The following is a 24,170-nucleotide window of genomic DNA, read 5'->3' as shown; positions in this document are numbered from 1 at the left end:
GCGGCCAAGGCAAGGAGGCGTGCGACAGAGACGCAGATAGAACTCACCAGGAAGTGGCAAGTGGGCGGTGGGTGGTAGTTGGTAGTTGGCGCGGGGTGGAGGCATGGTACTGAACTAGCAGGATGTGCACTTAAAAGTATAAAAGGCAGCAAAAGAAAATTATCAAACGAAAACAAATATTAATGCCAGCAAAGAGGGAAGTGATAGAGAAAAACTAAAGAGGAAAGAAAAAGAAAATGCAAATGACAGCTGGGGAATGGACGGGGGGGGGAGGAAAGGCAAAAGGACCCTGTGACAAAATGGCACTTTGAGGGCACGTAACGATGGTTAAAAAGGATATGAAAGAATTTTCGCAAACGTAGTTAGTTTGCTTCACCGAAAAGGGGGCTGTTGGGCGGTTGAACTGCCGCTTGTCTGGCTGGCCGGCCGGCGCAAGGACCAGAGCTCCAAGGACCAAACGCCAAGCACCGGACTGCATTCATTTGTAAATATTGTAGCCTGCAGGATACGTATGCAAATAACATTAAGAGCATCGCATAGAAAAAAGTAATTTCACTTGATTTGCTCAAAAATGCAAACAGAGACAGGGAATCACACACAGGCTTGCGAACACAGTGGCAGGACATGGCCCACAGGACACCGGACACAGAACACAGGACACAGGACACGTACACGGACAGACATACAGACAGATAACGGTCCGCAGCATGGTAGAAAGTTAAACGAAGATAAGAGCCAGAAGAAAGGAAGGAAGGAAGCAGCAGCAACAGGAAAAAGTCACCTCCTGACAGGATATGAGGCGAAGGACTGTGGGCTCCTGCAAAGGATTCGAGGCCATCGAGGAAGTAGGCAGTTACTTCGATACGCCAGGAGCAGGGTGTGTAGCTTATGGAAAAAGCACAAAAAGGAAGCGGAACTGTTCCAATCGTCGGGATAGGGTGGTCCAATCGGAATTTTAGGAAGATTTTCTGACAAATATTCCATCTGAAATAATAAATTAATACAAAAATATTTATTTTATTTTAGAACTAAACTTTACGAAACTTCTTTGGCAAAATGTTTGCACTGTATTCTCTAAAATAAATTTGCTGGCCACTTTCCATTTAATTATGATTCACTAAAAGGTCCTTTAAAGTTATTACTGTGCTTCCTGGCAATTCAATTCATGGAGCCATTTTGCAAGTAAATTAGTTTGTCTAAAAGGTTTGATAAAATTAAATTTTGTTGGCAAGAAATTTGATTTCTAGGATTTGAATTTGAAATAAATTGGTGTAAAATGTATTCAATTAATTGATTATGCTTTAAGGATACTTAACTTTCAAAGACTTATAAGGAATAATATTTGAATTTTGTATAAATATATTATGTTAGTTCTCCTGAAACACCCTTATATCCAAACAGCCTACTTTCAAGTTTCTGAGCCAGTGCCTTTGCTACTCCCCATCCTCCTTTTTTCTTTCCCTGCCCATGTCCTTGCTGTAAGTCTGGCCAGGCGTCTGGCGGGCCTAGCAACTCAATCGTGGCTGCAGCTCCTCCTCCTGAGCCCGCCTGCGTGTCTATGGAAATATCTTATGGCTGACAGCGATGAACACCGTTGGACAACAAGGCACACACCACCACAGACACACACAGGACACTCCAAGCACAGACTCAGGCACATGCAGACGGTCGGCCTTTGGCTTACATTTTAAGTGTCTGAGGCCTCAATTGCTTTACTGGCTTTTCGACTGCCCAGAGGAGCGACAGCGATGGCGACGATGATGATGACCATGGGTATGGGATGTGGGATTTGGGAAGGAGAATGGGATTGGGTTATGCAACGAAGGCGGTGAGTCAATGTACTCCGAGTCGCTACACACTGCTCGACTTGGCCGAGCCGGTTATCCTTTGGTCCTTTTGTTGCACATTTTATCAGCGCTTTAACGTTCAATTCAATATAATGACTCCCCTATGCATAAAATGTTGGATACTGTGTGGGTCGTTTTTTTTTGGGTGAGATTGGAGATCCTGGCAAGTGGAACGTCTGTGTAAGCGGGCACATACTTTTTATGGCGCCATTGAACAGACCGAGACGGAGAAGGATGCGGATGGGAGTGGGGTCCTGGCGTAGTCGACTTAAGGGGAAGATTTTAATTTGCATTCGTTTGCTTTCGTTGGCAGGGCTTCCAGGATGTGTTGCTGTTGTTGCCTGCCTATATTTAATCGTTTTTACAATTTCTCGTGATTTTCCCTTGTAGTTTTGTTTTGGGTTTCCTCCCCTTATCCGTACCCTTTCCTTTTTGTGCCACTACACAGGACTCTTGCTTGGGTCCGGCAAATTGTTAAGTCGCCCATAAATTTGACTTTTTCTTGCAGTTTGGGGTTTTATGGAGCTTCGGTTGGGCCTTCGGGGCACCCACCGAGGCTATTTGCATAATGGTTTATAGAAAAGACAAAGCCAGGGCTCAGAATCGGGCTCAGGTTGGGCCGAGTTGGGGACAAAGGACACACTTGGTGTCTGGTGCCGGGCAATGGCATTCTGCTTGGCTTGATTTTCTCTATTTTGTTGTGGTCTATATCGCCCGCTCCACTCTGCCCGCTCTGTGGGTTTGTCCTGGGCCGCTCTAAAAGGGGAAAACAGGAAACGAGTGGCTTTAAGGGCTCTGCTCCTTTGTGCAGCATCCTTGGCTCGAAGTTAAAACCATCAACCACTTAAAATAAATTAAGGCGACGCCATTTTCCTTTTGCCCGAGAGCATTCAGCAAACAACCCCGAGTCGAGGACGAGCTAGCCAACGAGCAAGGACCAGGACTTGCAGGATATACACATACACAGGCACAACCCCTTCTCCCTGGCCAAGATGAAGGCTTCCCTGTCAGTGTCCGTGTGCTGTGTTGGCCATTACTTTTTCTGCTCTTTCATTTATTTTTATATTTCTCCACATATATATAGAGAAACCCAAGGGATCCTTTGCTATTAGTTTAGCAAGAGCTTCCTGGGGGTGGATGTGAGTGTGTGTGTGTGTGTGCGCTGTCAAGTACAGTTTCGTATTCTTCTGCTTAAGCATAACGAATGTCCTGTGCCGGGACCACTCACAGACCAACACACACCCACTGCCACTTTCGGCCAACATAGTAGTTGGTTGGACAATTCCCTGGGAGAGAAACGTCCTGGGCAAAAGTAATTTTTTACTGTTAGTTAAATAAATGCGAATGCGAAGCAGCTGCAGCAGCTGCCACCGCAGGACCCAGAAACCAGGATACAGAATCCAGAAACCAGGACTCTGGACGAGGGCGTTAAAAGTTTCCACCATTTACTTGTGCCGCATCCTGTTCATCCTGCAACTTTTTTACCCATGTCCGTGTGTTTGTGCATTTCTTCGGGGACCAGGACTCGGGACCTGGGACCAGGACCAGTAACAGAGCATTGCCTTGTCTCGCTGACTAAAAGACGTGCCAGGACCACAGGCAGGACTCGTTGCTCTCTTTCTCGATGGCTCCTGCCAGACTGCCGGGCTGGCAAGATAAAAAATTAGTTTGGCGAACAAGATGAATGCCTTTTGCTGATTAAAATTGCACAGGAGGCGGACATTTGCCGGGGACAGGAGGGCTGCCGGGGATGATGGGGAAGGCACAGAAAACAAGGACGGCTCTTAATGAAATAATATGCGAAAGGAGTTGAAATTTTATACAAATGATTCATGGCTTTAATCAAAATGTAATTTTAAAGTGTATTTAAAGGAGCCACATAGTCTTAATCACAGGTTTTTCAAGATAATACATTTGATTTATTTTCGTTAATTGTTTTGATTTTAATTAATTTTAATGTATGTTTTAAATAAAATAAAGGAATTTGTCACTTAAAATAGTCTACTATCCTTAACCTAAGTTATGGGTTACATATTGGATATCCTTAAACGTTCAGCTCCCTATTGTGATATAGTTTTTGGGCGGACTTCCCCTACTTCATTGCCTCGGATATGTATGTCTGGTCCTTTAAATTTACCATTGTCCTGAAATGAAACAGAAAACGGAAGCACATTAGATACAAAACACACAACAGCCCTTTCCCAATGCAATGTGGAACAATAATTACTGAAATATTTGCACCACAACACGTAAATCATAAATAACTGATGGGGTGAAAGGGAATCGTGGGGTGGGTCTGACCCTGTCTGGCCAATTATTTGGGCAATTGTGAACAATAATTTCCGCGCAGGACACCTGATGGCTGGCATCAGCCTCTAGTCCGACCGCAGTGGGTCACCAACAGGGTGGTGCGAATTAGTCGCGTGGCGGAGGCAACAGTCAACGGTCAATTTTGATTTGCCATAAATAAAGCTCAATTGAATTATTGAACGGAAAACACAAATAAGCGAGAGGCACGCAACTGTTGCGCCTGCCTGTCCCCCCTCACCATCTTCCTCGCAGGACTATATATCTTTTCGCAATTTACCACTTGTGGGTCCAGCGGCGTTCATTTAAATATGAATTAAACCAATTTCGAGTCGATTAATGTCGACGTCTCTCCATTTTCGGACGCACCATTCGGATTCGCTTTCTCTCTCTATCCTTTAATCCCCGTCTCTGTCTCCGTTGCACTGTTTCCGCCTTTTTTTTATATTTTTTGGCTGCAATTATATTTATTTTTCGGGATCCGCAACCTTCCCGGCCTCCCTCATTTCGGCCAGTTTCTTGTTGCCTCTTTTTTTCGACTGACCGGCACTTTCGATTTCGGCGGCATCGGCACCCGGCGCCCAGTGCGGCTTATTAATGCGTGCATTGATGGAATACGCACTCACACACACACGCACACACACACACACACACACACACAGGCACACTCGCATTCGCAGACTCACAGACAGACACATATGGAGGCATGCGTAATGCAGGCGGGTTCCATTTTTTGTACTGTTGTTTTTTTGGCGAAACCCAAATAAAAATTGCATATTATGTAAAGAACTGCGTCTGCCGGTTGCTCATGTTGTGCTGATGCTGATGCCACTGTTGTTGTTGGTTTTGTTGGCGGTGCCACCAAAAAAAAAATGTACAAAAATAATTCTGGGTGAAGGACGAGGACACTGTCCGGTGGAATGGCCAGCCGGCGGGTGCATCCTCCTCTGGCCGACGGGGCGTATGTGTGATGTTGCCTCATTTTTCTCGTTTTTCCCATTCCCATTGTATGTTACGCGACTCTGAAAGGGGGTGTTCGGGGGCAAGCAGACCTGGGGTAACCGGAGTCTGGTGCTTCCGCATGCATCATCACAGCTGGCAGACAAGTGGCAGACACGCCTCCCCGCGGTGGAGCCACCCCACTCATTAAGTGCAATAAACTGTGCAATTAACTCCCGCAGTCCAAGGTCCAAGATGGCACTGAAATTGTTTCTGAGGATTGTTGATTTTCGGCATATCCTTGATTATATTTTGGATGGTAAGGCGGCTCATTTTATCATAAATAAATAAGATATTGGCAATAAATTGAATTCAATGCAGTCATTAGTATTTAAATAAACAGGATATCTTATACAGAATATATTTATTTATTATTTACTCTTCTCACTTCGTATACTTATTTACATAAACGAAATATTTCAACATTCATGATATATTCAACCAACAAACGCGATATTAAATGTTTTCCTTTTTTTTATTAAAGTTTAAGGCAATTAAAACAAATTAAAAGCCTCACCATTCAAATGAAAAATTGTAAAAGATATGAAAAGTATGAGCAAGGTTACCAGAGTGAATTTATACTGTCCACTCTCATCATTTCGTCCTTCGAACTTTCCGTTGCATACTTTTCGGTGGGCGACATTTTTTTTCGTTCCCGCTGTTCTTTTTTTCGGCAATTCGCCACGCGGCGAGATGCGACAGGGTCCTGTCGGTGTGAGTGGCCTGCAGCTGTGTGAGTGCATGCATCTGTGTGAGTGTTGGTTGGTTAATGCGGCTCATACACGTAATTGGCATTAAATTAAATGCCTGCCCCACCACGCCCCACTTGGCGGCTGGTGTGAAAAAAATGAATGACCAGCCGCAGTCTGGCATTCGCCCCACCGTCCACCTCGCGCCCCTTCTCTTTGCGGCAGGATATTTTTAGTTTATTCTTTTTTCGGCTGCCACACACTCACACACAGGCGTATGTATGTATGTATGAGAGGCTGTTGCATCTGCTGCTTATGATAATTGCCGGTTGCACTGTGTTTTCCCTGGCTCTCCGGCACGTGGCACGCCCCCTCTGCTTCAGCCTCTTTAATTTTTTCCTTTTTTCGGCTGTTTGTTTTGCACATATGTTTATCGGTATGTGTGCACTGGATATATTTTCCCCCATTTTCGTTTTTTTTTCCTCATTTTTTTTGGCTGTTCATTGACATTGTCAATGTCATTGTTGCCATTTGAGTTGTCGTTTTTTCGCTCATTTCGTTTTTTTGCTTGTTTTTTAATTTTATTTCGCACTCCTTGCATCGCATTTATATTTTCGTTTTTATTTTATTTAATTGCAATTTGTTTTTTGTTGGCGCGTGCCACTTTTACAGCTGCGAATTTTAAGTTCTTTTTTCCTCATTTCTTTTTTTTGACACTTTATGATGTTTACATTATGACGTCATTGGCGGAACATGCTTGTGTGTGTGTGTAGAGTGTCCCTTTATTTTCGTTTTATCCTGTTCGGTTCAATGGCTGATGGCAGGTCGAAAATCAGCTGATTGTCAGCCGTTTAATTGACATTTAATCGATGATTACTGCATACTTTTCAGCGCCATTAATGGGGGAGTGTTCGTTGATTATTTTGGGAATGTGATGGGGTATGGGATGAGAAAGGAGTTGATATGAGATTGGATGAAGGAGATTATTGGGATAAATCTCACGAATCTTAGAACCTCTTTTGAAGAGATTTTCTGTGTAAAGATTTATTCTTAATACAATTTGAAGTACCCACGGGGCGAATTAGTTTTATAATTCAAAGGATGATACAATAAGGACCTTAAATTAGATCAGGACCAGCTGGGAGTGGCAGGCATGTCACATGCAGGTATTCTGCGCCAAGTGGAAGTATTATTTGACTTTGAGAGAAAATGGGAAAATTAAACGCAAAAAGCGGCCGGAAGCACAGCTCCTGGGGGAGTCCTGTCCATACCCTTTGCTTTGCCTCTGCGGGATGGAAAAACAAAAATTTCCATCACACTTCAAAAAATGTTGAATTTCATTTTTCATTTTAATGAATTGTTGCTGTTGCTTCGCTGATGTTGTTTGCAGTTGTTGTTTGTGTTGCAGGTTGCGCGGCCGCACACACAAATTACCTTATTTAGTGCACACACATACCTCGCCTCGCCGCATGTAATATAATTTACTGTACATAGTCCTTTTTTCCACATGCATATATACGAAATATATATAAACTGGCGTTGGCATGTGCGCTCTTACGGGAGTTGCTCCTTTTGTTGTAGTAGTAGTTGTTGTTGTTGGCGTATATAATTTACTCAACTGGTTTTTGGGTTGGCGCTTTTTTCCATTGCGGCTATCTGTCCCATTCCCATGGCCATTCCCCGGCCCACTTTCCAGCCAAAGTGCCTTGCCCACTCTCCTTTCTAACCTCTTTGTGCGTTTGGGGGCCTAAAGGACCTGCCATGGGGACCAAATGTACCCTACTTCACAATATTCGGGCAATTAATTTCGGCAACGAAAGGGTTTCCAAAAAAAATTGGGTCAGATTTGAAAAATAAGTGTAAGAAGTGATTAAATCAATGCGGCTAATTTTAATTCTAATTCTTACTTTTGTTTGAAAAGAATGGCTTTATTTGTCGTCCTATGAAAAACAAAACTAATATTATTATCAGATGGGAAAATTGATCAAAAAAGACGAATAATTGTTTTCGAATTAAATTTATTGTAAATATTTGAACAAGGGATTATGGAACTTATTTGAAGAGCTAATATTATTTAAACCTAAAATATTGTAGCTCCTTTACATTTAAATATTAAATATTCACTTAAATTTAAGATAAATTCCAGAGTACCTTTTAATATTTTATAAAGTTGATTTAATTTTTCAACACAAAAATCATATCAAATAATAGTCCTTGAAAGGCCCTTGCTTTCCCTTGTAGGACTCTCTAGATTCGATTCGGCCGCTTCCCCCGTCATTTTACCCGACGGCTTAAACTAAAAATGGTAAAATTTTAAATTAACAACGCACACCAACACACTGACAGTAACAGGCCCAGGGACTGACGCTCAGCGAGCTGTGTGTGCGAGTGTTTGCAGGAATTTTATGTAATGTCGTCTGTAATTTGATGTCGGCATACGCAGTGTGCATTTTAAATGAAAATATATATTCCACATAGCCATACCAGTTTATGTATGGCATGGTACATGTATGTAAAGACCATTGGGTTATCTGTGCGTATGGCAAGCTTCCAACTTTTGTGTTCAAGTATCTGATGGATGGAGAAAGACACCATAGAAAATGCCTTTTATCAATGCCATCAAATTTAACAGTAAATCCTGGATGATGTCGATCGCCCGTTGCCAAGGCAGCTGCCTTCAAGGATCTGTTTCTGTTTTCAGTGCGAAATAATTGCAATTCGCAGCTGCGGCCAGTATGCCAAACAACAAATTATAAACCCACCCCTTAATGGGTGAATCAAAGGGGTGGAATGGGCAGTCGAAAGCTAAACAAACCCTTGAGTCGCCCGAAAAGGGGTAAGTTTTTTGGCCGGCCATTTTGGATTCTGCCCATCAGCCAAAAGCTGCCTAAGCGGTGAAATCTCGGTTTTTTACTTTAAACTCTACTCATATTCGTTTTTGAAAAAAGCCTTTTTAATTATGTATCTGACAAAAAAGAGTTTCATTTACCGCGTTTTCGGTTTTTTTAGGCATCTACAGCTGCACAGTATCTGGGTAGTACAAAGGCCTTTAAATCAGCGTTACGTTTCCCTTTTTTTTGACAGTTTTGATGCAGAAACTCGCGATAATGATTTTTTGCTACATCTGTTTCTGATTTCCTTTGCCTATTCAATGCATTTTATTTGCTCTTAAGATGAAGTCGATTACCTGTACAATATTCAGATGAGGCAGCGTCGATAATGACGACAATGTGAGCCGGCTCGAACAAGGAAAACTTATTAATGTAATTAATTAAAACAAACAGCTTCAATTGAAATGCGACAGTCAGGATGACGGGGATAGGCGTGGACGAAACGGGCGGATAGGCGGTCGGCAATTAAAGGAGCATGTGGCTGCCCTTGTCCCGCGTCTGCAGGCGACACACATCACAAGCAGCGGCAACACACACAACAACCCACAGATACACACCCACACAATGGAATGGCCAGGACAGTGATGTCGGCTTATCAGAAAGCAGGACCAGAACCTTTAGCGGGGAAGCAGATGATTGTGTTTATAATTTGCAAAGAATTTATGGAAAAAAGTATAAAAACATTATTAAGCAAAAGGCAAAAACATATCCGTATAATAAAACTTCAACACGTTTTAACAAATCATTTTTAATTCCTGGTATCCTGTTGAAACTTAAAAGAAGTTTTTTAAATTTTTGGTTTAAATCATAAATTTGAACATGTCGCGTAATTTGCATACATAAACACAAATAATTATTGAACCACAAACAGAAGTCTCCCCTCCCGGACAAAAAAGCAGTTTTTGTTATTTTTGGATTCTAAAAAGGCTAGATTTTGTTGAAAAATTGCTGAACTGGCAACACCGAATGTGGGCGGAAGTTGGTGGAGCTGGAAGGCTCGGTCTTCACACCATGCGTTCGAAAATTTAAATCATAAATCATGAGCTTTTCCTCCTCGGCGTTTTTCATGCTTTTGTTCTCCGTCCGCCTTCCAGCCCCACAAAGGACTCCACCTCATCATCCTGCTCAATTTTCTCTCGCTTGTTTTTTCGCTCTTTCGTTCGCTGCATTTTGTTTTTCGCATTTTTCTTTCCGCCATGGACTCTGGGGCGCTTTTTAGTACGCATAAAAAGAGAAAAAAGAAGCCGCCATTTTGTTTTTTCCATTTATTTTCTCATTTTCGCTCGTTTCAGTCGCATATAGAAAATAAAATGCCGCAACATACTCGCACGGAAAGCGGCGGGCAGCAACAACAAAAATCGAAATTGCTGCATACAGAAAATGCGATGCCGCCCCGACTCCCCCCTGGCTCATTTATTTTACAACCCCCACCGCATCGCATCGCACCAAAAACACCCATCCACTGTCAGATACCACCCCCTGTCAGACCTTAAGCTCTATTTGGGCATTAAGGGTTTTCGCTTGGGTCCATCTCGAAAGGGTTTTTGTTGTCTGCCTCCTTGTTTATCTGTTTTGTTTTGGGCAAACGCTCAAAGACCCTAAATTATTCACGCTCCCCAGTCCCCAGGCCCCACCCCCACAACTTGGTTCTTCTCCCGATCTCCTCCCGGCCTCCGTGTTCTGTCATATTGAGTGTTTTTTTCGGGCGGAGGGGCTGGAGTCGGACGTCGGCGGAAGGTCTGACATGTAAAAATTTCGTAATTCAAAATTAACATTTAAGGATGACTTGGAGTTGGCAGCCATTTGCCCCCGGCTGACAGACCCCAGCCCCGGTCGCCATCCGTTTCCCTTGACGCTTTCGCCGTCGTGCCTCGCCGAGAAAAGGATGCGAATGTGTACATAAAATTAACGGAAAAAGAGAAAAACAGCCATGCACAATAAAAAGGAAAAAAAAAACAGTACAGTTGCGGCAAAATGCGAATTTTACTTTGCGTTTTCTACGTATTTACGCAGGATTTGAAGGATATTTGCGGAGGCTTCCCATTCAGCCATGTGCAACGCATTACGGAGGTGTGAGGCCCATTAAGATATGTGCCTTTAAGTCAATTAAAACATTAAATAAAAATCCGATGTACTTTATGTTAACACAAAAACTTTTAATTTAATTTGTAATTCCCGAAGTAATCCGTTTTGTATTTATTTTGTTTATTTTTGCTTGAAAGGCATTTTTGGTAAATATTTATAAATATAAATTTAAGAGTGACAGCTTTTGAAGTTAAGATTGATATTTGTATTCAAAGTCCAAAGATAGTAAGTTTTTGGATTCTCAACATAATAACATTTATTTATTTCAAAATAAAGATAATATTAAAATAACTGATATATATTTAAGATGGTATTGAATTACTTTTTTATATTACAGCTTATTTTTTATATAAAAACCTTGAATAAACAAAATAAAATAATCTACAAAGAATCTTAAAATAATTAACATTCTTCAGCTTCAATTTGGGGAAAAAAAATATTATGAAATTATTATTTAGTAACAAAATTTTAATTTTTAATATTATTTGTACTTATTTGTATTTGTATTATTGCTTTACATAAACAAATAGGATTCAAATAAGACAAATACTTAAACAAGAAAATTGAATGAAAAAATGTTAAGAATCCTAAAAGATTATTGTAATCTCAGATTCCATCCCAGTTTATCTTCTTATATTATCTTCTCTTCATTTTTGGGATTTTTTCGCATCTTTATTTTGCTTGTGGCAAGGATGCAAGCAATTTACGCAATCTGCCATTGCAGTGACTGCATACCCCACTTAGCCCCTCCCGATGCTCACACACTAAGCGCATCCTGAGAGAGTCCTTGCTAGAAAGGGAGAGAGCAATGCCAGGATGAGAGAATGCCGAAGAGAGTAAGCGTAGAGTGACTGGAGATGCAGATGAGTTTGAATAAAATAAAATCAAATAATATGCAACGGCCCCCAAGCAGAGAAAGAAAAGTCTGAATACTCCCCCACAACATCCTTGCGGCATCCTTCCAGCCCCCCGTCTCACCAATACATTGGCATGCGGCTCGGCTTCGTCTGTGCTGTGCTTCGTGTAGAAAAACGTGGCAAAAAGTCCAGCAAACACCCACCTGCCGCCCCCAAATATATTTTCTTTTTTCGCTGGGGAAATTTTTTGTCTTTTTTTAAGCTCCACCTACTTGCTGGGCTGCCATTGGCTGCTGCTCTCGTCGACTGCGGAAAGCAGCAGAAGCGGCAGCATCTGCAGCAGCCGAGCAGCAACAAAAACTGGCTAAAAGGGGAAAAAAAGGCTAACTCGGCACACACAAAAACCCAAAGCACACACACGCACACTCCCATACACTTGAGAGAGATTTTTCCTGCTTTCCTGCTGCCTTTGATTCCGTGTTGTTTGCTTTTTCACATTTTATTTTTAACATTTATATTTTGCGTGCGTGTTTTATGAACAGGATTCAGATCAGGATGGGGCTAGGGAGATTGGGGCTAGGGAGAGGATTGTGGAAATCACACACATACTATGATAAATATTATAGTTAACAGCATTATGAAAAATGAAAACGATTTCCCTTTGCTGCGCATTTTCCTCAACTAGACTAGACGTGTCTGTAGTGCGTCTCCTGGATTTACCCTTTGTCCTTGCTTTGGGGTCCTACTCTATGTACATTCCTTTTTCCGTTTGCCCAACTTTAGCCGCTTGGTCACGTTGTGCTCGCATCCTAGCACCAACAAGAACACAAAGAAAACAAAAAATAGGCGACCCTGGCTCTGCTGGCCGGCAGTTGTTGAGTGTTTAGTAAGTGGTTTAGTAAACACATTTAGTTATTTGCCATGTGGCGACCCGACCAACAGGAAGCTCTTAAAGGACCTTCGAGGGGCTGATAGGGGGGATGGAGCCAAGCGAGGCCTCCTGCACGCACTGAAGGACATCGAGTGGAGCACTTAATGACACTTAGTGATACTCAATTATCACTGCGGCTTCTTGCTCAATTACTTGATGAGGTCCTACGTAAGAGAGAGCCAACAAAAAGGACTCGCATCTTTAAAAATATTTAATTTTAGATTCCATTATTCATGAGAACATATTATGAAAAGCTCTCTTTATAAAACTCAAATATATTTTATCATATTTGTTAAGAGGAGCCCTTCAAATAAGTGTTACTCCAATGAGTTCTGTTTTAAAACTGTTTTTATTTCTTACAATTCTCTTACAAGAAACATACATGAAAATCTTAAATCTATTTAAAACTACTTATCAACGGACTGCTCGCTGACATGCTATGTGACCCTTTCCTAAGTGCTTCAAGTGCACCCCATAAACATTTGGTTAGACTGCAGGAGATCGTCTTTCAAACCATGCTGTTAATCACTTATTCACATGGGTCCGATCTCCTACATTCTATGTTTGGAATTCTAATCGTGTTCAATGCTTGAACATTCTGCAAAGGGCCACAAAAAAGGTGTACATTTTATATATATTAAATTCATTATATTGTCCATTGATAACGCTAGATAGCGGTCTATATATGTATATGTGTATTTCCGCTTTTGTATTAAATTTACAAATTTCTTTTTTCAATATTAGAAAATATTATTATTATGATTCTTCGATAACAATATGTTGTTAATTATATCATTCTATTACATATTTTTAAATAGTTTAACATTGTTTAAGTTATTTTATTAGCTCCCATGTTCAACTTAATGTTTGAACATCCTGCAAGGGGCCACAAAAGTGCTTGACTTGTGTTTACATTTTTAAATTAATTATTATTTCTGTTCAATTTCTTAGTGGACTGTAATATTATATATATTTTTAATTTTTTGATTTTAGTGGACATCTTGAAAACTTTTTTTATTCGATATTTTAGTGGACTGTAATATACTTTAATTTTTTCTTTAGATATAGCTTTTCTTTTTTATTTGATTGATCACTTAATCATATGTATAAAACCATTACATTATACAATAATCATATAAAATAAACATTTTTTTTTTTAAACATTGGGCATTGGGGTTGGCAATGCTATAGCCATCAATTGTCTTCTCGACTTTAACTTTCTTACGTAGGATATAATCAGTACAGTTATGATTATCATTATTAAAATTAATGAGCTATGACCTGACACATCATGAAATTCGATATTTTTTAATTCTAAATTTTGTGCTTTCAAGTCTTCTATTTGATTGGCCAGGTGAGCTATTTCTGCTGTATGGTTCATAACAGGAGGCTTTAGAGGGTCCCAAGCTATTTTCGGAATCTCGTTTATTTCTCCTATATAAGCCGAAGCTAATGCTTCTTGACTTTCCTAGAGGCCACCTCGCTGGATGGCAACTATCATCTTTTTTAGTAAATTTTTTAAAATTAGTTTTACCTATTTCTGTTTTTATGTCATTGGTATCCTCTTTTTCTACCTTCCAATATCGGTCCATTTGTTTCAGCACGATACTGGTTGATACGATTGAATTACTACCCCTGGATTTCGTGCGTCCTGACACTGTCCATCCAAAGATAGTTTTTTGCCCAAGAAGCATACCCTTTTTGGTTATCTCCGGCAGCAAAATTTGTGGATATAAATCTGCACCAATTACCAGGTCAATTCGACCAGGTTTGTCGAAATTGCGATCCGCTAAATAGAATCCTTTCCAATCCGACTTATTTATAAAAACTTTATTTTTGGGAAGACTTTTCATTAATTTTGGCAAAACAATTGCGTTTGTGCTCACTTCTTTTGAATATTTGGAATTATTCTTGATTGTCAATTTTAATTTGTGATTTGAAACACAAGCGCCTGTTGCTGAAACTCCATTTAATTGAGTGTGCGCTTTTATTTTTGGCAACTTAAGTTTTTGTGCCGCTTCTTCTGAAATTAGAGTGCTTTGTGACCCATTGTCAATCAATGCTCTAAATTTCCCGAATTCACCATCTTGACCTTTAATCTGAACATACGCCGTTGCCAACAACGCTGGTTCAGAGGTCATGCATGTATTAACATTCTCTTTTTTAAAATGTAACATGCTATGGTGTTGTTTTTGACAATACGAGCATACTAGCTCGCTTGGACATTTTGTGTTTGAATTGTGCCTTAAGCATCTATAACACACATTCAATCTTTTCACTATATTTGATTTTTCCTGTGGACTTAGTGCTTTAAATTTATAGCAATTAATTATTTGATGCCCGGGCATTTTGCACATCGGACAAGTTTGGCTATTTATGTTATTTTTTTGTACTATTCTTCTAGTTGGTAATTCATTTCCAACTGATGTCAACGAACTAAGCCGTTGATCTAAAAATTCTATGACATCTTTCAAATTTTGAATGTCATTTGACTTTTTAACTTGGCCCTCATATTGTTGCAGAGCCTCAATAGAAAATTTCTTTAAAATAATATGCGCAAAAATGCAATCTGATTCTTCAGTCAGATTTGCTTTAAGGCGCATCATATAAATTGATTCATTTATAGAATCAATTGTATTTTTTAAATGCCTATATGAGTCCAAATTTATTTTTGGAAGCTCAATCAGGCGATTTAATTGGTCTGAAAATATCTTTCTATTATTTTCATACCTTTTTATGAGCAACTCCCAGGCTGCATCATAATTATTGCCTGAGCCAAGCAATAAATGGGAGACCACATTTCGTGCTTCCCCTTTTAGAGCACTTTTAAGGTAGCTTAGCTTCAATGATGGACTTAAATCCATTCTTGAATGCACAAGTTCCTTAAATAACTCATAAAAATGGTCCCAATCTTTGGAGTTTCCAAAGAAACTGGGAACCTCAATTTTTGGTAGGGTAGGTAGTTCGTCCATTTTAGGATTACTACCTTCTACCTTTTCTAATCGACCCACTTCGATTTTATTGTTCATGAGCTCAATGTGTATTTCCACATCTTCTCTGAGCTCTTTTATTTTGGGCATATCTTTATTATTAAGCCCTTCAATATTTATTAGATCGGAAACCGTTTCTACTCTGCTGAGAAACATTTTTAATTTTTGAAGTGAAACTTCTTTAGGCGCGTAATGGATTTTCGGGGACGGAGTAAAACCGAGTCAGGATCGACACGAAAATGCGAGTACCCCACCCCCCTCACCGTTCACTGTCCCTCTCTCACCATATGCGCTTGTTGAGGTGGGAGAGCCGCTCACGAACGTTGTCTCTCTTCTCTTCTTTCCTCTCTCTCAGACACCAGCGAACTGCGTTATTGAACTTTTTCAAAAACACACTCAATTTGGATATTGTTAATGATAGGAACACTAGCACGACTAGACACGGGACAACAATCGATGCAGTTTTTGCACGATTCATTAAGGATTTAAGTGCTCACGTATATATCTCGCACTTTAGTTACCATAACCCAATTATCACGACATTAGGAAATGATATTCATGAAATTGACAATGAAAATGGCACATGATTGGTAAATTGTCATTGTAATTTCTTTGTAATTTTTATACCCTTGCAGAGGGTATTATAATTTTGGTCAAAAGTGTGCAACGCAGTGAAGGAGACATCTCCGACCCTATAAAGTATATATATTCTTGATCAGGATCACCTCCTGAGTCGATATGAGCATGTCCGTCTGTCCGTCTGTCCGTCTGTCTGTTTCTACGCAAACTAGTCTCTCAGTTTTAAAGCTATCGAGTTGAAACTTTGCACACACCCTTCTTTCCTTTGCAGGCAGTATATAAGTCGGAACAGCCGGGATCGGTCGACTATATCCTATAGCTGCCATATAACTGATTGATCGGAAATGCCATAACTTTGTTGTTTTTTAAGTTAGAGGGTTGGGACTTTCCACACATGTTATATTTGACCAAAGGATCGGCCGACTATATCCTATAGCTGTCATAGAACGATCGAAATTGGCATAACTTTGTTGTTTTTTAAGTTAGAAAGATGGGATTTGGTACAGATTCTATTTTGGGAAAAACAATCTGATTTGTCGAATTTCAAAAGGATCGGCCGACTATATCCTATAGCTGTCATATAACTGATTGATCGGAAATGCTATAACTACGTTGTTTTTCAAGTTAGAAGCATGGGAGTTTCAATGGATTCCTCTTTTGGCAAAATAATTCGATATGCCGAATTTCATAAGGATCGGCCGACTATATACGATCCGCTATATATCTAATAATATAAGATGCGCGGCGCCACCTAGCGGACTGCGACTCAACTGCAAGGGTATATCAACTTCGGCTCCGCCCGAAGTTAGCTTTCCTTTCTTGTTAATTGTAATATTGTTATTTATGTAATATTGTATACTTGTGAATAAATTGAAAATTTTTGGAACTATACATTAATCGAACGTCATTCATCTATAAGAAAATATTAGAAAAAGCAAATTCATGCTTCGTCGTTGAATTATTTAACCTCTAATTTTCAAACTAACCTAAGAGAGAAAATAGAGATGATGAAATGAAAATAGAGAGAGAGGAATACTAGAAGTTTCACTTCTGTCTTGCGTAGGCTTGACACACCCTTTTTTTTTTTAATTATATTTAAGTTATAAAACTAAAAAGTTATAAAACTAAAGACCAAACTTGCCGATGAATATAATTTCTGATTGTTTGGTGATTTCCTTGTCGCTGCGCTGTTGATGCTGCTTCTCCTTGGGATGTTGTCACTGTTGCTGGCTGATGTTGCTGTTGAACTTGGTGTCGCTGCGGATGTTGCTTCTGCGTGGATGACTTGTTTCGGCCGATATTGCTCCTGATGTTGCTCGGATGTTGCTTCTGCGTGGATGACTTGCTTCGGCCGATATTGCTCCTGATGTTGCTCGGATGTTGCTTCTGCTTGGGGTGCTTATTTTCTGTTGATGTTGGTGTCGCTGATGTTTTATTTTTTTTTTTTTTTATGTTTTATTTTTTATTTTTTGTTGCTGTTGCCACTGCTGTTGCCACTGTTGCTGTTGCTTATGCTGATGTTTTATTTTTTTTTTAAGTTTGTTTGTCCACAATTTACTTCTTTTTAAACTTTTACACGTTTACGTTTACTCTTGTTTTATACTTTTCCGATGTAGGGCCTCGGATACGCCAACACAAAATTTTTATATTTTAATTTTTATATATATTTTTATTATTCTGGTGTCGTTCCAGAAAACACACGATAGAAGGAAATATTTATTAATTTTTGTATTTCCTTTCTATTCGATTATGCTCATTGGCATTTATATTATTTTATTCTCTGTGTTCCTTACCTCTTGGGGGAAACAACAGAGGACTACGATTTTTAAACTGAGCTCTTTTTTTACTCAGATCGCAGCCTTATTTTTTAGCTACCTTGGGCTGAGAATTTTTAATTTTTCTGCAGCCACTTCTAGGTGCCAGTTTTTTAAACCTGAGTCTCTTACCACAGGGGGGAAAACGTCAGGGTGTCTCGATGGACCAAATGTTAAGAGGAGCCCCGTAATACTCGTGATACTCCAATGAGTTCTGTTTTAAAACTGTTTTTATTTCTTACAATTCTCTTACAAGAAACATACATGAAAATCTTAAATCTATTTAAAACTACTTATCAACGGACTGCTCGCTGACATGCTATGTGACCCTTTCCTAAGTGCTTCAAGTGCACCCCATAAACATTTGGTTAGACTGCAGGAGATCGTCTTTCAAACCATGCTGTTAATCACTTATTCACATGGGTCCGATCTCCTACATTCTATGTTTGGAATTCTAATCGTGTTCAATGCTTGAACAATATTTCTAATAAGATACACACTTAGTTTGTGGATAGGACAGAACCTATTGTACCCCAACCTTTCCCCTTCGCCACCTCCCCAAAGAAATACAATCCCAAAGTTGAGCCAAACTTCCACTGAGTCCTGCCGTTTCAGGCCAACTTTTATTAGCTTTCGAGCTAATTGCTTCTAATTTAATTAAATTTGAAACTTTTGCGCACTTTTAGTTGGAAAATATTGTTCATGCGGATTTTTTGGGTGCCACTCAGGGATTCAGAAGGGTGGCTGAGCAGGCAACATTTGGATAACGTCCTAGGGGTGCGGGTGACTGTGTCGCATAATAGTTTAGCTATAAATTTTATGCGTCTGCTTGCATTTTGCAGTAAAATATTTTATTATTAAATATTTGTTTAATTAGTGCGAGTGCCCGACGCGGCGTCGCAGTTCTGTTCGCTTCGGGTGTTTTTCGACGGGAATTTTTGGGAAAATACGGGAAACTTTTGCGGTTCTCAAAAACTGTTCACTTAATAAGTGGCCAACATTAAATTATTTCCCTCCGACCGACAGGGTTAGTTAAATAAATTCAATTTTGGCTGAGAGCTGACAAGTGAGCAAAGTGATGTACAAAAGAGGTCGTACTAAATATTAAGGGAATTCCATTAATTAAATTACTTACGGTTAGAATAATTGTTTACGTTCTTGGACAGGCAATCAAGTTGAATTAATTATTTACTTGAAGAGTCTTTGTTTATCCTTTGACAGTCTTTTACGAAGATTTTCCAGAAGAAATTTAATATTTATAGTTGAGAATGTCAGGAATACCTGTCTGACATTGAATATTAATTTGGAAATCTACCAGAACTTTTCCTTAGACACGTTATTTGTTATTTATTAGCAAGAAATTTAATATTTCCTGACATTAGGTCTGATTCTTGTTAAAAATGTGCTTAAATTTTCTATTTAACATTTGTGATTAATGTGTAGAAGAGCAAATTAAGCCGGCTTCGGCAGCTCTTTCATTATCTTGGCAATTTTTTAATGTCGGTAATTTAACAGGATTCGAATAAGAAGCCGAGAGTCCTGGCTGGATAATTAATAAGGCCTCTCCTGCCGCCCAAAGCAGCATCGCTTTTCAGCAATTTATCAGCTGATGTCGGACCCCGGCCATATATCAGCCCGGAGATGTGGAAAATACGCTAGAAACCATTTTGGAGGCAAAACAAATTGTTGAAAACAAAATAGCGTTGCAATAAGTAAAATTAATGAGCCAAAATGTAATTTTATAAATTGTAAAAGCTTCCGGCGTGTCCATTATTGGGGACTGAAATGGTATCCATTCTGCTGTCTAAAACGGGGGAAAGTACGGTGGCCATCTGCCATCCCGCGCCAAAAACATCATTTAAAAGCCCGGCGAAAGTAAGGCGAAATTATAGTAGCCATTTTTATAAAGGATGTGCAAAAGGCGGGGGATGTGTTTTGGGCGGAAGGTGGCAGGATGAAAGAGGAAAATTGTGAAAAACATTCGGCAAAACGAGGCGCAACAAGGGTGAAAGTGGATTTACTTTCGTCTACGTGACACGAGTCCTTGTCCCCCATTGCGGTTGCTGCCGCTGATGTTGATGATGATGATGAGTCCTGCCCGGCAAGGACCCTCTGCTCCCTTGTTCATCCTCAAGCAGGAGACACGCATAGCGTGTGGAACGTCTGCGAGCAGATTAACGTGCACGTTCTGAAAGGGGGATTCCGGGGAGTCTCCCTCACACGGCGCCTGCTTGTGTCCTGGCCACGTCCTTGCCGTCAATAGCAGCAGGAGCAGAAGCAGAAGCCGATACAGAGTCAGAAACAGGAGCAGGAGCAGGAGCATGAGGAACTCAAATATGGCGAGTGGCTCACCCCGGCAAGCGGCCATGATTTTCGAAATTAATTCAACTTGATTTTGCCTTCTTCCTTTTTGTTTTGCTCCCTTACTTCGTGCGTCTGTTTTCCTCTGAGGTTTTTTGGGTGGCTATGGCTATGGCAATGGCAACGACTGTGGTGCAGGTGGTTCATGTGGCCACGGTGGCGTGGAGTTGGCATGGAGTGGAGTTGGGTTCTCCGGCAACGGCAACGGCACCGGCACCGCACCGCAGACAAGAAATTAAAATTCATTTCAAACCCCAAGCCCAAGCCCAAGCAGGGCGTACGAACGGCTTCCCGAATATTCAAGGCGCAAGCCTAAAAGTATGCAAGGGACCTGGGAGATAAGCAACCCCTGTGAACAACCCCATTTCTCGGGGCTGTTTCTACCCATTTTCCACAATGGCCGCCATCTCGTTGCCGCTTTCGTCGTCGTAGTCGCCGTGATGTTTCCTTTTCCTTTTGTTTCGGGCCAAAAAGTTTTCTATTGTTTTTCAGCTGTCATGATGAACTTTTGCCTTTGTTGTCGCATACTTTGGCAACAAATTTCCGTAACCCCATAACCCTCTTCACCCCCAGCTCAATATGTATATGGGTTTGATGCACATACATATTTTATTCTGCTCGACTTAATGCGGGGCCGAGTGTCATTGCTTTGTTCTTGTTGCGTGTCTGCCAGCTGTCGTCTTTATGGCACAGATCCATTAATATTCTCCCGAATTTTCACTCGCCTCAGGTGCAGTCTGCCTTTGTCTGAAATTTTCCGCTTTTCCTGTTTTTTTCGGGGCTCTCGTTTTGGTTTTATCATTGTTTTTGAGACGCTGCCATAGGAACTTGTCCTGATGGCTTTCCTCGGTGTGCGAATTGAGCCGTAAGCTGTTCAATTGCCGAGTCTAGTCGAGAAAGGAAATCTGTAACAAATCATGGCAGCTGCCTTGGCCAAAAGGTATGCCATGGCATGAATCTCAGTCTCATCGCTTTACACAGGAAAAGTATCATTCTAGAGTTTAAAATCTTGACAAACTTTATTAGTTAAAAATTTGGGAGGGTTTCCAGCGATCTATTCTATTCTTTAAACATTTCCAGCTTTTCTTTAGTAAATTGGACAGAGCTTTGAAAAAAGTATTATTAATTATTTCTTTTTGTGTACCACAGTCTGTGTGTTTGGGGAAAATTGTTGTGCCGTTTCATTTTATTTGTATGTCTCCCCATTTTATGTGCACAAGTTTTTAACCCTGGCGAGTCATAAAATTAAAATCGCACACTCTTAGGGTGCGACTGTTGGTCCTGTTTCTCTAGCCCTTGTTCGTCCCACCTTCCAGACCTTGCCTTTGAAGGCAGTTCCAGACCCACCTTACCACCGCCGTCAGTTTGGTCTTGCTTCACCTGACCCGCCACCCACTGCTCCAGCCACATCGATCCTGCCATCGTCCAAAACTCCGTCTGCAGCTGAAATCTGAATGCAAGCCTAACGACCTGGCATTGTCGTTGATAAGGTCCAAAAATGCTTGTCTACCGAATTTTTTGTATTCCACTGGTTGGGGATACTGGGGCGAGTAATGTTTATGCAAAATGAAGCCACAGAGTGGGAAAGGAAACTCCATGGAGTTGGTCACTTGGATTCAACCAAGCGAACAGGCCTCAAATCCTGTTTGGCCCCAAGGTGTTTAGATTAAGCCACAGAAAAGTAACTTTTCGGCTTTACGGCATTATGTTTCACATAAGAACCTTATTGGTTTTTATTAGAATTCAGGAATGTAATGTTTAATAAAAAGTTATGTGTTTTATTATTCTCTCAGAGAAAAAATGTTTAAATTTCATTTTTTTTTGCTCAGAAAGGAATGATTATTTTTAAATTAAAACTCATAACGATTGCGTTCTTTAATTATTTAATCTTTTTATAAAAAACAGCCGGTTCAAAATCAATAAATCTTTTTTGCTTTTTAATTCAAAATTGCAGAATAATATTTTTATTTTACCGATCTGAATCCGATTTGAATATACTTTTCTCTTTAGTCTTTATTATTGAAAAAAAAAGGTTTACTTATAATTTTGTTACCCCAGGCGATAATTTTGTGACAAAGGCGATTTCCAATGTTGGAACTGTCCTTCATCACATTCTCATGAAAGGACTCCCTTACTTAAGTCATATTCTAATTTGCATATTCAACGAGTGCCACTGAAAGCTCACCGCTGAGCTTTCTGATTTGAAATTTTAGAAAGCATTCCCATTGCACCCCTTTCATTAGAAAGGGGTTGTGCTTGTTCCAAGCACCAGTCCATAGGTGGCGCCACACGCATTTTTTAAGGGTAAGTATGAAATTTTAATAATGATTTGATTAAAGGCGATACCAACCTGATTCTGAATACTGTGATGATCCAAATAATAGTTTATGTTATTTCGTTCGATCCTTCGTTTTTTATTGAAAGCGATTAATAAAAAGCATAAAACAAAATAGGAAAAAACTCAAAGTATTTTATTCAAATTACTATTTTAATAATAAGAAGCATAAGCATGTTATCTCTAAATGCCAATCAAACTACGGACAAATATTGGTGATACAACTAGAATTACTGAAGCGGTTCGTAAAAAAAGATATCGGTTAGTGGGCGTCTATATAAGGTCGAGTTAAATGCAATTTTCCAGCCAGGTCCTCGGGGCAATCTGCAAAGATAAAAAGAGAAAATGAGGTGGTGAGCAAGTTGAGCATTTTGTTTCTGTTCTTGCAACATCGGAGACAAAAAAAGCCACAGGAGACGACCCGGAATGGACCTGGAGCTGGCCATCTCCGCTTTCCTTTCTGGGCGCCAACGTAAAAGTTTACAACAAATTAAACTTGCTTGTGGGCAGTAAAGCAACGGCAACAACATTGGCAACATGGCAAAGTTTTTAGTTCAGGGAAAAGTTTTAATAGAAAATTTTAGTTAATAGTTTTTAACTTTGCCGCTGCGGTGGATTTGATAAGGGACCTCCACCCAACCCCCTACACCCACACTTCAACACACCCACCGCACACAACACATGTAGAACTTTTTAGGAAACGACCGCAGCAACAAAGGAGGTGGTGCTGGTGGTGCATGGTGGGTGGTTTGTCTAATGGGGTTCAGCTAACCCTTAGCTCTGGTTCCTGTTCGCGTTCGGATCTGCTGGCCAGCGTCCGTCTAATTAATTAAATTCGCTTCGTCCAGAAAATACTGTCTAAGCAGCAAGATAATCAAAAAGTTGCAATATCCTTGAAAAGGTTAAGATAGATTGGCGCATCAATGGGATTAATAAAATATAATATCAAATAATATCATTAAAATAATAAACTCTATGTCTTATCGGCTAATACATCATTTTTGTCTATATATCTATGTCCCCAATGTTGTTAACCATTTAGTTCATTAAATATTATCGAATATTATTCACGAAGATCCTCTCCATTCAATTTCAATTATAATCCTAATAAGAGTATCCTTACGTCTCTGCCTTAGAGCCCAGTTCTCGGCTTGGTAATTTCCTGTTTGCTGATAAATAATTCCACACACATACACACGAATAAGCCAGGACACATAAAGGAGTTAGAGCTGTGCCGTCCTGCCCCGTGTTATGTAACTTTTTGAGCACCTAAAATATTAAAACCACCCTCCAAAATCCCGATTCCAATCCCCTCCCGGCTGGAGGAGCGACGTTGGTACAGATAAGGCGTAGCTGAAGCCCGTTGGCTTAGCCAGGATGCGCAGGACACGTTGGCAAAGAGCTTAAAATGTGGCCCTAAAATAACTTTGACTGACCTCCCACACTCAACGTACTCTCCTTCCTAGGATTTAGTATGCCACGCCC

The 24,170-nt window shown here is 40.2% G+C and overlaps 1 long non-coding RNA gene across 1 annotated transcript in view; it reads right to left on the bottom strand.

The window, feature by feature from the left end:
• Positions 1 to 3,464: 3,464 nt before the first annotated feature.
• LOC123257180 overlaps positions 3,465 to 24,170 on the bottom strand; it is a 38,202-nt gene continuing 17,496 nt past the window's right edge. Inside the window, exons 3-4 of the long non-coding RNA XR_006507168.1 lie at positions 22,701 to 23,009; positions 3,465 to 3,991 (exon numbers count right to left, since the gene is read on the bottom strand). This is a non-coding gene — a long non-coding RNA (uncharacterized LOC123257180). The remainder of the gene's footprint in view (positions 3,992 to 22,700; positions 23,010 to 24,170) is intronic.

Source organism: Drosophila ananassae, chromosome 2L, assembly GCF_017639315.1.
Source record: "Drosophila ananassae strain 14024-0371.13 chromosome 2L, ASM1763931v2, whole genome shotgun sequence".
NCBI lineage: Eukaryota > Metazoa > Arthropoda > Insecta > Diptera > Drosophilidae > Drosophila > Drosophila ananassae.
This window is presented reverse-complemented; position numbering and strand designations above follow the sequence as displayed.